Consider the following 12,965-nt stretch of genomic DNA (forward strand, 5'->3'; position numbering starts at 1 on the left):
CATTTCTGCCAGGAAATATACGAAGTATGGTCACAATGGTTTCTGAGTCCTCACTTTATGTCCATACCTCGGGTGCCATGACACAAAAAACTAAATAAAAGAAAACACATTACTTATCTGTTTTAACACTACTTTATAGCCAATATTAGAGCTAACAAGTCAATATGATATTCAAGTTTGTAGATATTGAAAACATGTGTAAACATTGTGAATTTGAAAAGGCATCATCATGAGAATTTTGTAAATTGATTAAATCCGTTTAAACTCTGTCATTATTTTGTCTTGTCACTGGAATCTACTTGAATTCAATTTGAATTTTTTGTTTGTGTGTGTGTGTGGGGGGGGGGGGGGGCATAATCTGTTTACTCCCCACCTCCTTTTTTGGAGAATAAACAACAAATGTCCATCATATAAATAATGTAATTATAAGGTTAGTTGTAGTTAAGGCAATCAATAAGGAAATGGATGTATTTCAACATAATCTGAATTTGCCCTGTAACGTGTTTGTATATGTGTGTGTGTGTGTGTGTGTGTGTGTGTCTGAGAGAGAGAGAGAGAGAGAGAGAGAGAGAGAGTGCGCCATATAACTCACCTTGAAATCACACCAGTAATCAGCAATCATCAGCATCCATCTCTGTTGGCTGCACCTCATATACATTCTCAACTGTCAGCCTTTATCTACGAGTTAATTTCATCATCCAACACTGGACATGATCCTTCCCAGTTAACGTGACAGTTCCCATCAGTGAAAAGTCTCCCTGCTGGAGACGCTCTTGCTTGTCATGTTATTTATGCTTTGGGCTTCAACATCAACATCATGACAGGTAATTATGTTTTACCATTTGTCAACAAAGGAAAAGGGAGTTATTTTTGAATTATTTTATTGAAGTGAAATGTTTGAACAGGTACATCCGTTGTATTCCCCCCCCCCCCCACACACACACACACACACACAACAAAAGTTAAATGATGGTCATTCAATTCATATTTTTCATTTTATTTTTCACAGAAAAATAGTAAATGAATATATTTCAAAGAGTTAATGGTTCAGTGCCTCATTTCCTTTTAAATCTGATGAATCTAATTATCAAGGCAAAAATAATGCAATTAAGATGAAAAGCACTGATTCTTCCTTGCATCTCACAGTAATCGTTAAAACCCACTCGGTCCCACAGTGGTGCGCATCGATCGGTTAATCACCCTTTGATGAGAGAAACATATTTTGATGAGGAGAGAATTGCTCTGTATTTCCTCTTAGACACTGGGAAGTTGTTTACTTTGAACACTGAGAAACGTGACCACCATGAGATGGAGACAAATATCCTACTTGGGTTTAATCATGGAGCTTACCAACACATCTGTCTGTGCCACGCGGGATAGAAAAGAGCTTCTCAATATTTCCAAAATCTTCCAGGTGCTGTTTAGCAGTGATTATCTTTCCTTATCCCCTCAGACGTCATCCTTCACCCAGCCCTGTGCCAATATTGCAAGAGACAGCTAATATGATAGAAGAGATTAAAATGACTTTCATGACATTAATTTATTCCAATCCAATATCTTATAAATAAATACAACTTTAAGCTCCTACCCACCATAATGCATTTCAATCCCCAAACACTCATCTTTTTTATGTCTCACCCAAAGGCTTTGCTGTATGCATGACCTTGACACAAGCGTCAGAGGGACAGAAAATATTGATTGAACTGTGAGTGCGCATCTGAGTTGCCTTTGTGAATCTGAGAGGATTGGATTTATCAGATGGGTCTTCAGAGCGGAGGAAGACATTTGGGGGGGCTGGTTATAATCCCCAGTGAATCTCTGTGGCTTCTGCTGGTGCACTGATCAACGCACGCACACACACACATGCACGCACACCTTAATCTGTGTGTATGTATTCCTTTCAAAGAGTTTACAAATGTCCACACCTGATTTGAATGTATGTGGTCTATACATTTTGGTTTTCTTTATGTGTTAATGTCATTTTTCGACAATCAGAAACGGGAAAGATTAAAGAAATGGATTCATTTTGTGAGAAGACAACCATTTACTTATCTAAGACATAAAAGCTCCTGAAGTAACACATCCATTTAACTCGCTTAGCGCATGTTCCTGTACGTTTAAAAAAGTCAGCATAGTGGTTCTTGCGTAATCCAGTTTACAGTCATACAGCCACACAAAAAGAGATGCTGGTAATAATATAATCCCAGTTAATGTTAGATGGCTGTTTTATGGCAAGAAATAAAGGCCCAGATGTCATGACACCCATGTACACGCTAGTGGGTGTGGTTTTCAGGACCACACTAACTTTTAGAGAATTACACTTATTTGTCCCCCCAGAACAAGACAAGAAAACAGATCCCTTTCTCTCCTCTGGGTGTGCATTAAGGAGCTGAGACCCACAGAGACTACCTGACTGCTAGTTAGCTTAGCACAATGAATGGTAGCGGATGCATAGGTTGGCGCTCTGTTGGAGATGGGCCAAAGGACTGAAGCTCCCAGCTGTATTTTCTCCAATTATCCTCCCGTTATCTTAACGATGCTGATGCCCTTGAGTGTAGCCAGCACAGACCGGTTTGCCCCAACGCACACACACACATAAACACACACGCGCACACACACACACACACACACACACACACACACACACACACACACACATTTGTTTGAATCGAAACATTTGATACAACATCTGCACAGTCTGGAAACATACGTCATCATGCAAAACTGAGGGTCACATGCCAGATGTAGCACAACTTTGTTTCCTGGCAGGGGGAGTCAGTTCTCACTGGGTTTCCATGGAAGCGAGGTCTGAGCTCTTCCAGCGCTGGGCCTTGCTGCACCTGTAATTCTGCCGTGAAGGGTGAATAAACCACTCATAAATTTTGAAGAATGGCCTCTTGGTCTTTTATCTCCTGAAGCCATGTTAAAACAAAAGTCCGGGGTGAGTCCACCCAGGAGCGTGGGCTCCACCAGTTCCTCCATCCTGCCTGACCAGATGCCAAAACTTCATAGTGACTGATATACGCAGACCTAGTTCAATTACTGCAAATACTGTGAAATAAAAGTATATTCAGTATCTTTTCACAGCCCATACACTACCATTTGTTGTGCTAAGCTAACTGGCAGGCAGCTCGTCTCTGGGTCGGCACACATCTACAGTATCTTCTAGTGTAGCCCTGGAGAGGATAGTAAACAAACAAACTGGAAACAAGAAGAATGCAGAGTTGTGTGCAGATTATTGCAAAGATTTATATTTGATGCTGTCATGAATAATTTGTGAGCAGTTCAGATAAGAGGGTGTCATCTGCAGCTGTCAGGTGGACATTGGGTTTTTGAGTTCTGGAATAAATCTCCTGGGTTCTTCCAGTTTGATAAGGCTGTTTGTATGCTGCCCTTTATTGGTTTAATAATATGATGCACTCACTGTTCTGATCCGCTACAAACCAATCCATTTTCTACCGCTTATCCTGCTTAGGGTTGTGGGGGGGTGGAGCCTATCCCAGCAGCCTTCAGGTGAGAGGCGGGGTTCACCCTGGACAGGTCACCAGTCCATCTCAGGGCCAACACATAGAGACAGACAACCATTCACACACCTACGGTCAATTTAGAGTATCAATCAGCCTAGTCCTCTCTTGATGTCTTTGGACTGTGGGAGGAAGCTGGAGTACCAGAGAGAACCCACACAGGAACAGGGAGAACATGGAGACTCACACAGAAAGATCCTGTGCTGGAGCCGGGGCTAGAACCTGGAACCTTCTTGCTGTGAGGCCACAGTGCTGACCACTGCACCACCGTGCAGCACAATTTTCAGCACCTTCTTATCCCAAATTACCAAACGGTTATGTTTTAATTGCCATGGCCAGGACGAGTGTAATACCATCTAAATAGGATGAAGCAGGTTATAAATAAATTGTGCATTTTAATCTCAACTTTTTTTTTTTTTTTTTATTAAGCATCTGAGTTTTTGGGGGGGCTTAAAACTAAGAAGATTTTATGAATAATATACCACAAATACATCCTATGTATGTCCGTGGGAGTAAATCATTTATGGTCATCAACTCCATTTGTATTGTCCACCTTTTGCATATGAAAGTGATGACTTGTAACTTTAGAAATATCACAAAAATGGAATGTGCTTGATGCACAAAAGTTGGGAATATATATGGGAAGATGAAGGAAGTGAAACAGCTGGTGGGTTAGAAAGGGTTTTCCATCTTTGTTTTTACTCTTGTTCAATTATGGCACTGGTAATAACAGGTCCAACAGACATGTGATTTCAAATGAGTCTCAACAGAAGGTGCAACAGTCTTGTTGTGCCCTCAGTGCCTTTAATGTAAATAAACAAACTGGTGAGGACGCTGGGGACGAGAGACAGATTGAAGCAGGAAGACAATGCAGCACGAGTGGGATGTAAATTGGCGATAGTGTCCCAGTGACTGCTATCATGCATCACCGTTCCCCAGTCACTTGCAGGCCATTTGGTAAGACAGGACCATAATTAGCTGTAAATGAGAGTTGCTCACCTATCGCTACACCGCACCACTCACGTAACGGCGCCTGCTTGTCCAGCTCGCCTCGAGTAACATCATTTCTCCAGAGGACGGAGTGATGAATGAGTCAGAAGACGGAGAAGAAGGAAAAAAAACGCCACGGGAAAGATCAAAAGGACGCTATTAGGTTTCCTACTGTTATTCTCAGGAGGACGGCTTCTGATTCACACACTTAACATTGCTTTGAACCGCAGTTAAAAGAACTCCACTGACACTGCAGCCATGCATGAAATTCTCTGGCATGTAAACTGTTACTGTATGAGGATTTGGATCCTGAATAGATGGCCGTGTTTTGTTGTGGGTTTTTTTTTGGTGTGAACTTAAAGCCTTTGGTTTATCAGTAAATGGGTTTTTAGGAGATGTGGAGGAACAAAACGGTAATATGGTGGGTGAGATGGAAGACAGGGAGAGAATTAATAGAAAAGGTAAGGCAGAGGGCACACGGTAAGTTTCTAAGAATAGAAAAAAAAAAGCCTTTAAGAGCTGGGGTAGAGGATGGCTCAGAGCTGAGAGAATCTATCCTCTGATCAGTATGAGAGAAGCTGCTCCTGCAGCAGAGGCTGCTGACCATGGGGACCTCGGTAATTAGAGAAAAATCTGTGTAATAAGCACATAAGGCTGAATATTTTGCAGCTTCAAGAGTGCCAGACTACCTATTTTTTGAAATGCAAAGACAAAGAGGAGCTGAATACGAGTGCGAAAGCCTCAAAATAGCTTGTTTCATCGCTGCTGATCATCCTAATATACAGGAACACCTGAATGGAGGTAAAATCATTCATGCAGCTGAAGTGAAATTGAAATTTTTTAGAAGAAAGAAATGATGAGGAGGAAGTTGAGACACGTTCATCTCTTTAAAAGCTTCATGGCTCCTCCATGACGTTGAATTCCTTCAGGGTACCCCCCCCCCCCCACACACACACACACACACACACACCACCCTCATCACTACCACTACCATCATTCCTAATGGACAGGACTATAACTCAAAGTAAGATAAGATGTCACCCCATCAGGACCACATTATTATTCGTTCATCTCAGCGGTGTGTCCTGGTGTCCTCACGCGCGTGCGTCCGAGGACCCCCTCCGAATCCCACTGAAGCGCAGCAAATTTCGCCTCTCATTCATGAGTTGACACTAACACCGATTCCCTGGACAAAGGAGATGCAACACCATTTACAACTGAATTGAAATATTGATTCGCTACACCGGTGTTAACTCCACTGGGAACTTTACTTGAGTGGCTTGGTTTTCAGATGGATTATGATGTGTACAACTGCTTAGTCCCCTCTAGATGGATGGCTCTTTATCAGTGAATGTCCTCTGATTGAAAATTACATTACTCCCATCTTCATTTGACCCTTATATGAATGGCAACATTACTCCTGGGCTTTGTCTTTTATGCCATCTCTCCCTCTCCCTCTCCCTCTCTCTCTCTGACTCTTCAGACATGTACGCACACGCTCAGTGAAATCGACAGCACCGCTTACACGTCAGCCTTCTCTTCTTCCTTCCTTAATGTGCAGCAAATATGTTGTCAGTGTGCTCAAAGAACTCCAGCTGGGACACAGCGTGAAGCCGTGTCTCTACGCTCATGTTGTAACCCTACTGCAATGGCTTCATTAAAAATTGTTGAGATACATTCACGTGGTTGTGGCTTCATCTGAATTTAATTTTGGTCATTTTTAACTTTTAATTTTAGTTTTTTTCATGTGTTAATTTGCTGCTTCTATTCCTCTTCTGAGAGTGACTATCTTTTATCTTCTTACGTATCAACTGATTCATATGGTAAACAGAAGACTAAAAAGTGCTCAGGGAGCACATACGTCTACTACAAAAACCGGATAACATTTTTATCTTGCATGAAGGAGGAGATTAATGGGTGCATCATGGTGCAAATATCAATACCTGCATCCAATTGATGGCGCTAGAGAGCGCATATTTACTGTTCATCTATGTTGCTGTACGTTAACATGACGACAACACAGAGTAATTTGGATGTAAATCGAATTATGTTTGTTTTATCAGGCTTCTTTCCTGTAGGGGGCACTGTGACTTAAGTTCAGCCTGGAGATGTCAGAGAAGAAGAAGAAGAAGAAGAAGATTTTTTTTTTAATTTTTTAACTCAACTTTATTTTGAGAAATGTACAGTTTCCAAACTAAAAAGCACAATTAAAAACAACACATTTAAAAACACAATTTTCCAACAATTTGTCAATGATTTAGTTTTTTAAAAATTCAGTTAAGTGTAAAATGTTGTTGTACCATTTTGGCACCAGGTTTCGATAAAAGTTTGCAGGTCACCGGACATTTTATAAAAACCAAACTCCAGCCTCAGTCTGCACCTCACGTTGCAGCGCCACACTGAGGCCGCGTCCTGACCTGGCCGCTCCTCAACTCTGTTTCTCCTGGACACGTACATGGCCAGCAAGAAGAAGAAGAAGAAGAAGAAGAAGAAGAAGAAGAAGAAGAGGATCTGTGAAAAGACAGATAAGCAAATCAACACACACTACCAAAAAAAAGTGACCTGGAGGTGGAGGCCGTGGCTTTTACAGAGAAATGCAGTGGTGGAAATCTCTGCTAACATCCATTCAATACTGCCTGAGAAATCAGTCAAAATCTCCAATGTGTTTTTAGGGAAATTAGCTCATCAGGACTCACTTTGCGATGGATTTCATCTTAACTCGAAATAAGGGCACGAGCGTTGTCCATGCACACATCAGTATCAACGTGAGACGAGACTCCAGCGCATTCCTCAAAGTGATAAAAGATGAAACAACGTGTTTAAGGGGAGTCGAGCGATAGGGAATTATAGAAACTAGGTTGATAGAAATATCGCTGTTTGGTAACAACACTGACATCAGGGACGCAGTGTAATCGGCTGATCTGCACCCGCCCCACAACAGCAGTGACAGGTCGCCACGGTGAGGACAAGTTACACAGAAACATTTGAGTTTCTACCACCGTTTCAATACAGGTTGGTTCGCTACCTGCCAATGTTAACAAAAGAGAACAATAATTTGTCCCGTGATAGAGATCAGCGCCATAATGTCATCCTGCCGAAGCTCACTGAGTCATGCTGACACGACCGCATGCTAACGCCTGCATGTTATCTGGAGAGCGTGCTACGCCATGTACAGCACAGGCTTTGGCGTAGGTTGCTGTCACAACCACAGAGGGTTTCTTCCTGGAATCAGGCAAACACTGGATGATTGTCTGTCACACCCTCGTATGTGAAACCCACCCAGTTTGTAGCAAACATTTCTAGATGTAGATTTCTCCCAGGATTTGTGAAATACTGCCTCCAACAGGCAGTAAAGTGGGACAATCTTGAAAAACACCATAAGTGAAATACTTGGAGAGAAAAAAAGAAAAAGTGCCCCGTTTGGATGGTTTTCTCATCTGTGAACCTTTTGGTCTCACTTGTTCATTATTTTTGGGCCACTTTTAGATACTACATGGTTTTTTTTGTTAAAGGTTTTTTTGTTGTTGTTTTTTTTTTGCATGTTAATGCTTTATTAGATAGGTTATAGATGACACGAAAAATAGGATCGAGGCCGGATGTGGCAGGCAACAGTCTGAGGGAATAACAAATGACAGTCAGTGTAAAACCATTTCCTCCAAAAAATGCCTGTGTGAGGCAATGGCAAACTAAACACACTGAGAGTCGGCAGTAGATCGGTTTGTATTTGAACACTTTTTGATGCGTATCTGTGTGACATTGACATATTAGTTCAGTTTGTTTGCCCTGCTTCAGGGGTCCTTTTATTTTTATTAAAGCAAGGTAAGCTTTTCTATGTCCTGTCAGCCTACAGCCGACTAACCGAGACAGAAAGAGGAATTGGCCTGTTAGACTAGGAAGAAAAAAGATTCAATACAGAGGTCAAGTGATAGGACCGTGATATGAAATGTTGTGGTGATGTCATTCCTACAGTACTTGTGTGTTCAGTGTGTTTGCTGCTCTTTCCTGCATTGAGCCTCTTTCATTTGCTCTGTAGGAAACTGAGACAAAGGGTTGACTTTGGATCGACGCTACTTAGTTCTCTTCTTAAGACATAATGTGTCGCAAATATTTTCATGTTTGAAACTAAATTTAATGATGAATCTAAATCAATCCATCCATCCATTTTCTACCTCCTATCCTGTTAAGGGTCACCGGGGGGTGGAGCCTATCCTTGTGTCACCCTGGACAGGTCCCCAGTCCATCACAGGACCAACACATACAGACAGACAACCATTCACACTCACAGTCACACCTACGGTCAATTTAGAGTATCAATCAGCCTCATCCCCTCTTGATGTCTTTGGACTGTGGGAGGAAGCTGGGAGAACATGGAGACTCACACAGGAACAGGGAGAACATGGAGACTAACACAGGAACAGGGAGAACATGGAGACTAACACAGGAACAGGGAGAACATGGAGACTCACACAGGAACAGGGAGAACATGGAGACTCACACAGGAACAGGGAGAACATGGAGACTCACACAGGAACAGGGAGAACATGGAGACTCACACAGGAACAGGGAGAACATGGAGACTCACACAGGAACAGGGAGAACATGGAGACTCCACACAGAAAGATCCTGTGATGGAGCCGGGGCTCGAACCTGGAACCTTCTTGCTGTGAGGCGGCAGTGCTGACCACTGCACCACCGAGCTGCCTTGAATCTAAATATTAAATCTAAATTATGTAGCATTTAGATTTGATATTTGATGCTTGGATTTTTATTTAACATTTAGATGTAATAGGCTCAGAGGGAGCATGGCCTCTAGCAACCGAAGGGTCGCTGGTTCGATCCTCACTTCCCCCCGTGACCATGTCCAAGTATCCTTGAGCCAAATACTGAACCCCTAATTGCTCCTGACGGCCCTGCAATGGGCTGATGACCCATCCAGGGTGAACCTTATCTCTCACCCAATGTCAGCTGAGATAGGCCCCAGCATCCCCCCCCCCACGCGACCCTTAACGGATAAGCAGTATCAAAATGGACGGATGGATTTGGATGCAATAACATTTGTGTTTAGAGTCTAATTCAACATATAGATTTGAATATAAAATGGATTTAATATTTTGATTTATATCATTAATATCAAGTTTTCACATCCAGCACCCCTCAACCGCGTGTGCTGGATGTGTTGTGGACGTCACCTTTTTTCTCTAACAACCTTGAAACGTTCCTCAAAAAGCCTAAAAGTCTACAAACTCAGGATTCCAGCAACAGTGTGGACAGTCTGCTCTGTCTCTGCATGGCGACTCTTTGGCGCTCAACTTCTGTCGAGACTCCTTGAGCTTAACGACTCATCTTATACTGCACCCACTCGAAGGAGAAAAAGTTTGCAAGCCGAAGAGACACAATTTAGTGGATGAGTCATAAACCAGCCAGGAGCAGATTGAACTAGTTGTCTTTGATCAAGTCGAGGAAAAACATCCCTGCCAACTCCTTTAATTCCTGCAGCCAGGTAAGACTCTTTCATCCTGACGAGGGCATTAATCTGTTGGTTTTTCTCTGTCCTCATTTTTGTATCAAAAATTGCAGTTTTAATTGCAGCGGAAGTTGTCTGTCATGCCGTGCCTGAATTATTTTGTTTTTATTATTCTTTTACCGCTCAAACAAACAAGCCAAACCGAGCACCCTGATGCGAAATCCGTTTGGACGGCCTACCAGCACACCAAACACAGTCGCAATTTTATGCGCTGCTGTGTCCCTCACACCACGGAGGCTTCGGTCTGCTGCACCTCTCCTCCCTGCAATATGTCAGCACATTGCATACCTTTGTCCTGCTGTAATTGAGTATCACCGCCGCTCAGTTCCAACACCCTCTTGTACCTCTGGTGCTCTGCATGAGGAGTTTTGACAAGTAATTCATAGTTTGTTGAGTAGCGCAATGAATTTCTTTACGGTGATCTGCCCTCGGGGATGTGGTGGAATGTTGAATTTGTTGTGCTTGTCGAACGCTTACGTCGACCGCACATTGCCAGGCCAAGGTAGAGTTCTGTGTCTGTGGTGCTTCCAGGCAGGGCTGAATTGGATGTCAATGGCGAATGAAGGTCAAACGGCGCTGTGAGTGCAAGGTTCAACGCCGGCTGTCAGCTTTCTGTGTCTGAAGCAATTTTCCTTTTCCTCACGTTTTTTTTCTTTCAAGACAATTTTGTCATTTTGGACATTCTTAAAAAGTTTTTGAACTTTTTCTTTGAATCTGTTTTTCTCTGAATTTTGACAATATTTAAATTCTTACAGCAAATAGGCAGCGTGTTAGTTCTGTCCCGCTGCACGGCCTCCCACACACCCTCCCACACAGCCTCCCACGCACCCTTTGAGCCTCTCTGTACCCCACTCAGGTTAGGAGGGTTGACGTCAACTGTCCACGGTGATGAAAGTTGGACTTATTTGTTATGAACTCGCAATTGTTTCAGACACATTTCTTGACTAAATAAAGGGAATCTTTTTTTTTAATCTTTAACCACAGCATTGCTTTTGCAGTTAAGCGAGTTAGACGGAACAGTTAGAGCCATTTGTTTCCCTCTGCGTTCACAACGTCACCTCCTGATTATATATATATATATATATATATATATATATATATATATATATATATATAGATATATATATATAGATATAGATATATATAGATACAAATAATATATATAGATATATAGATATAGATATAGATATATATATATATATATATATATATATATATATATAAATAAATAAAAAGACCATATCCTCAAAATGAAAGTGAGTTGAGCTGCCAGATTCCCTGCTACTTTTATCATCTTTTGTAACATCCTGACCCACTTTCCAGTCTGGAAAGTACAATTTGACCATATGCAATGTAATATGATTTTAAAAGCCTGCATAGGTATTAGTGCTGGGGATTTTTTAAATTTTTTTTTTTAACCCCAAATTTAAAAAAAGGCTCCTGAAACTCTTTGAAATCTGTCATGCCAGTCGAGACCCCAGAGGCCATTCGGCGGTTTATCTTTTTAACTCGTGCAGCAGGTTTATCCTAATCACAACGCAGCTGCTATCATTCAGCTCTCTAGCAGATAACGTTACTTTCCTGATAGCTCGCCTTTCCTGACATCATTCACTTGGATCTCGCCGGTGATGTCACCGATCATCACCAGTCATATCATTCTGCACAGTACATCACCTGTAGTAGTTTAACAGTTTAAAACCAAACACATCTGCATGAAATCCTCCGCCTTCTTTTGCCTGGAGGGAACATTCAGCCTTTTCGGCGAGGCGGTGTATCATAGCCTGTATATTAAGACTGACCGGCATGACGAGGGCTTGGCGGAATCTCCTGCTGAGTCAGGAGATGGACGATCACATCAACATGCTGCTCGCAGGAACTCATGAGGTCTGACCTTCCCGGCTGATGCTGATCAAGATTTATGGAAAGGGTTCTCAGTACCACAAATATTTCACAACATTTCACACAACTGACAGGTCTTTTTTTTTTTTTTTTATATATATTTTGCTCATTTGAATGCAGGCGTTTTTCTATGGGAAGTGTCATTAACCTTCGCTTGTTTTGAATGGTGTTCTACCTTTGTTGGTTTCACGGATCAATGCCGGTTACGCCGAGAACAAACCTTGCCAGAAAGCTGAAAATGAATGAAATAAATCCTTAAATAAGGAAAACTAGAAATACCGCTTTGCTGTTGCTCGTGATGCGAGAGTGATGGGATGCGCACCCGCCGCTTTGACCTTCAACCACCAAAAATAATTCAGCTCATCCGTAACTCCCAGTGGACGTTAGTGGCAAATTAAAAATTCTCTCCGAGATATCACGTTATCAAGAATTTGACAGATATCCAGCGCGTATGAGACGACAATGACCTTGACCTTTGACCTGCGAACACCAAAATCTTTTCAGTTCATCCTGGGATCCAGGGAGGACGTTTGTGTGTTATATGATATTTCTGACATGTTACAGTAACGAGAATACACACACGTGATTGAAGTGACAACCCCAAACGTTTACCCACAGTTGTGCGAACTGCCAGGTTGCTAACTGACTTTCCTGCTCCTGAACTTTCTTCACTTCTCCATCGCAAAGTTGTTTTCTGTCAGATTAGGATTTTCTTCACGGGAAGTTTTTCGGCGAGAGAGCCTGAAGGTATGTAAGAGAGGGGTCTGTCTTTTAGACGTTAAATTCATTCCAGTTAAATCTATTTGTTTTGTGACTTTTGTTATTTTGTTGGGGTTTTTTTTTTTTTTTTTTTTAAATCTCATTGGTTGTAAATACTTTTATCAGCACGGAGCAGCAGATTCAAGATAAATACTGCTCCCCTGCAGTTATTTATTTTAAAAAAACAACCTCCGTTATCTGGTGACAGAAAAAGACAAATATTCAAAACAGATCAATTATACAGTGAATTACAGCTGCAGTAGGAGTTA

General features: G+C 41.9%; 1 long non-coding RNA gene across 1 annotated transcript; it reads right to left on the reverse strand.

Moving 5' to 3' along the window:
- Positions 1 to 6,721: 6,721 nt before the first annotated feature.
- LOC147240899 (uncharacterized) lies at positions 6,722 to 12,136 on the reverse strand. The gene is made up of 4 exons (XR_015111291.1): positions 12,113 to 12,136; positions 11,838 to 11,943; positions 7,211 to 7,303; positions 6,722 to 7,025 (listed from the first exon to the last, which is right to left on the reverse strand). It is a non-coding gene; the product is annotated as an uncharacterized LOC147240899 (long non-coding RNA).
- Between the last annotated feature and the right edge of the window lie 829 nt (positions 12,137 to 12,965).

This window comes from Aulostomus chinensis, chromosome 22, assembly GCF_037954235.1.
Source record: "Aulostomus chinensis isolate RoL2024-O1b breed Wild chromosome 22, RoL_Achi_v1.0, whole genome shotgun sequence".
Taxonomy (NCBI): Eukaryota; Metazoa; Chordata; class Actinopteri; order Syngnathiformes; family Aulostomidae; genus Aulostomus; species Aulostomus chinensis.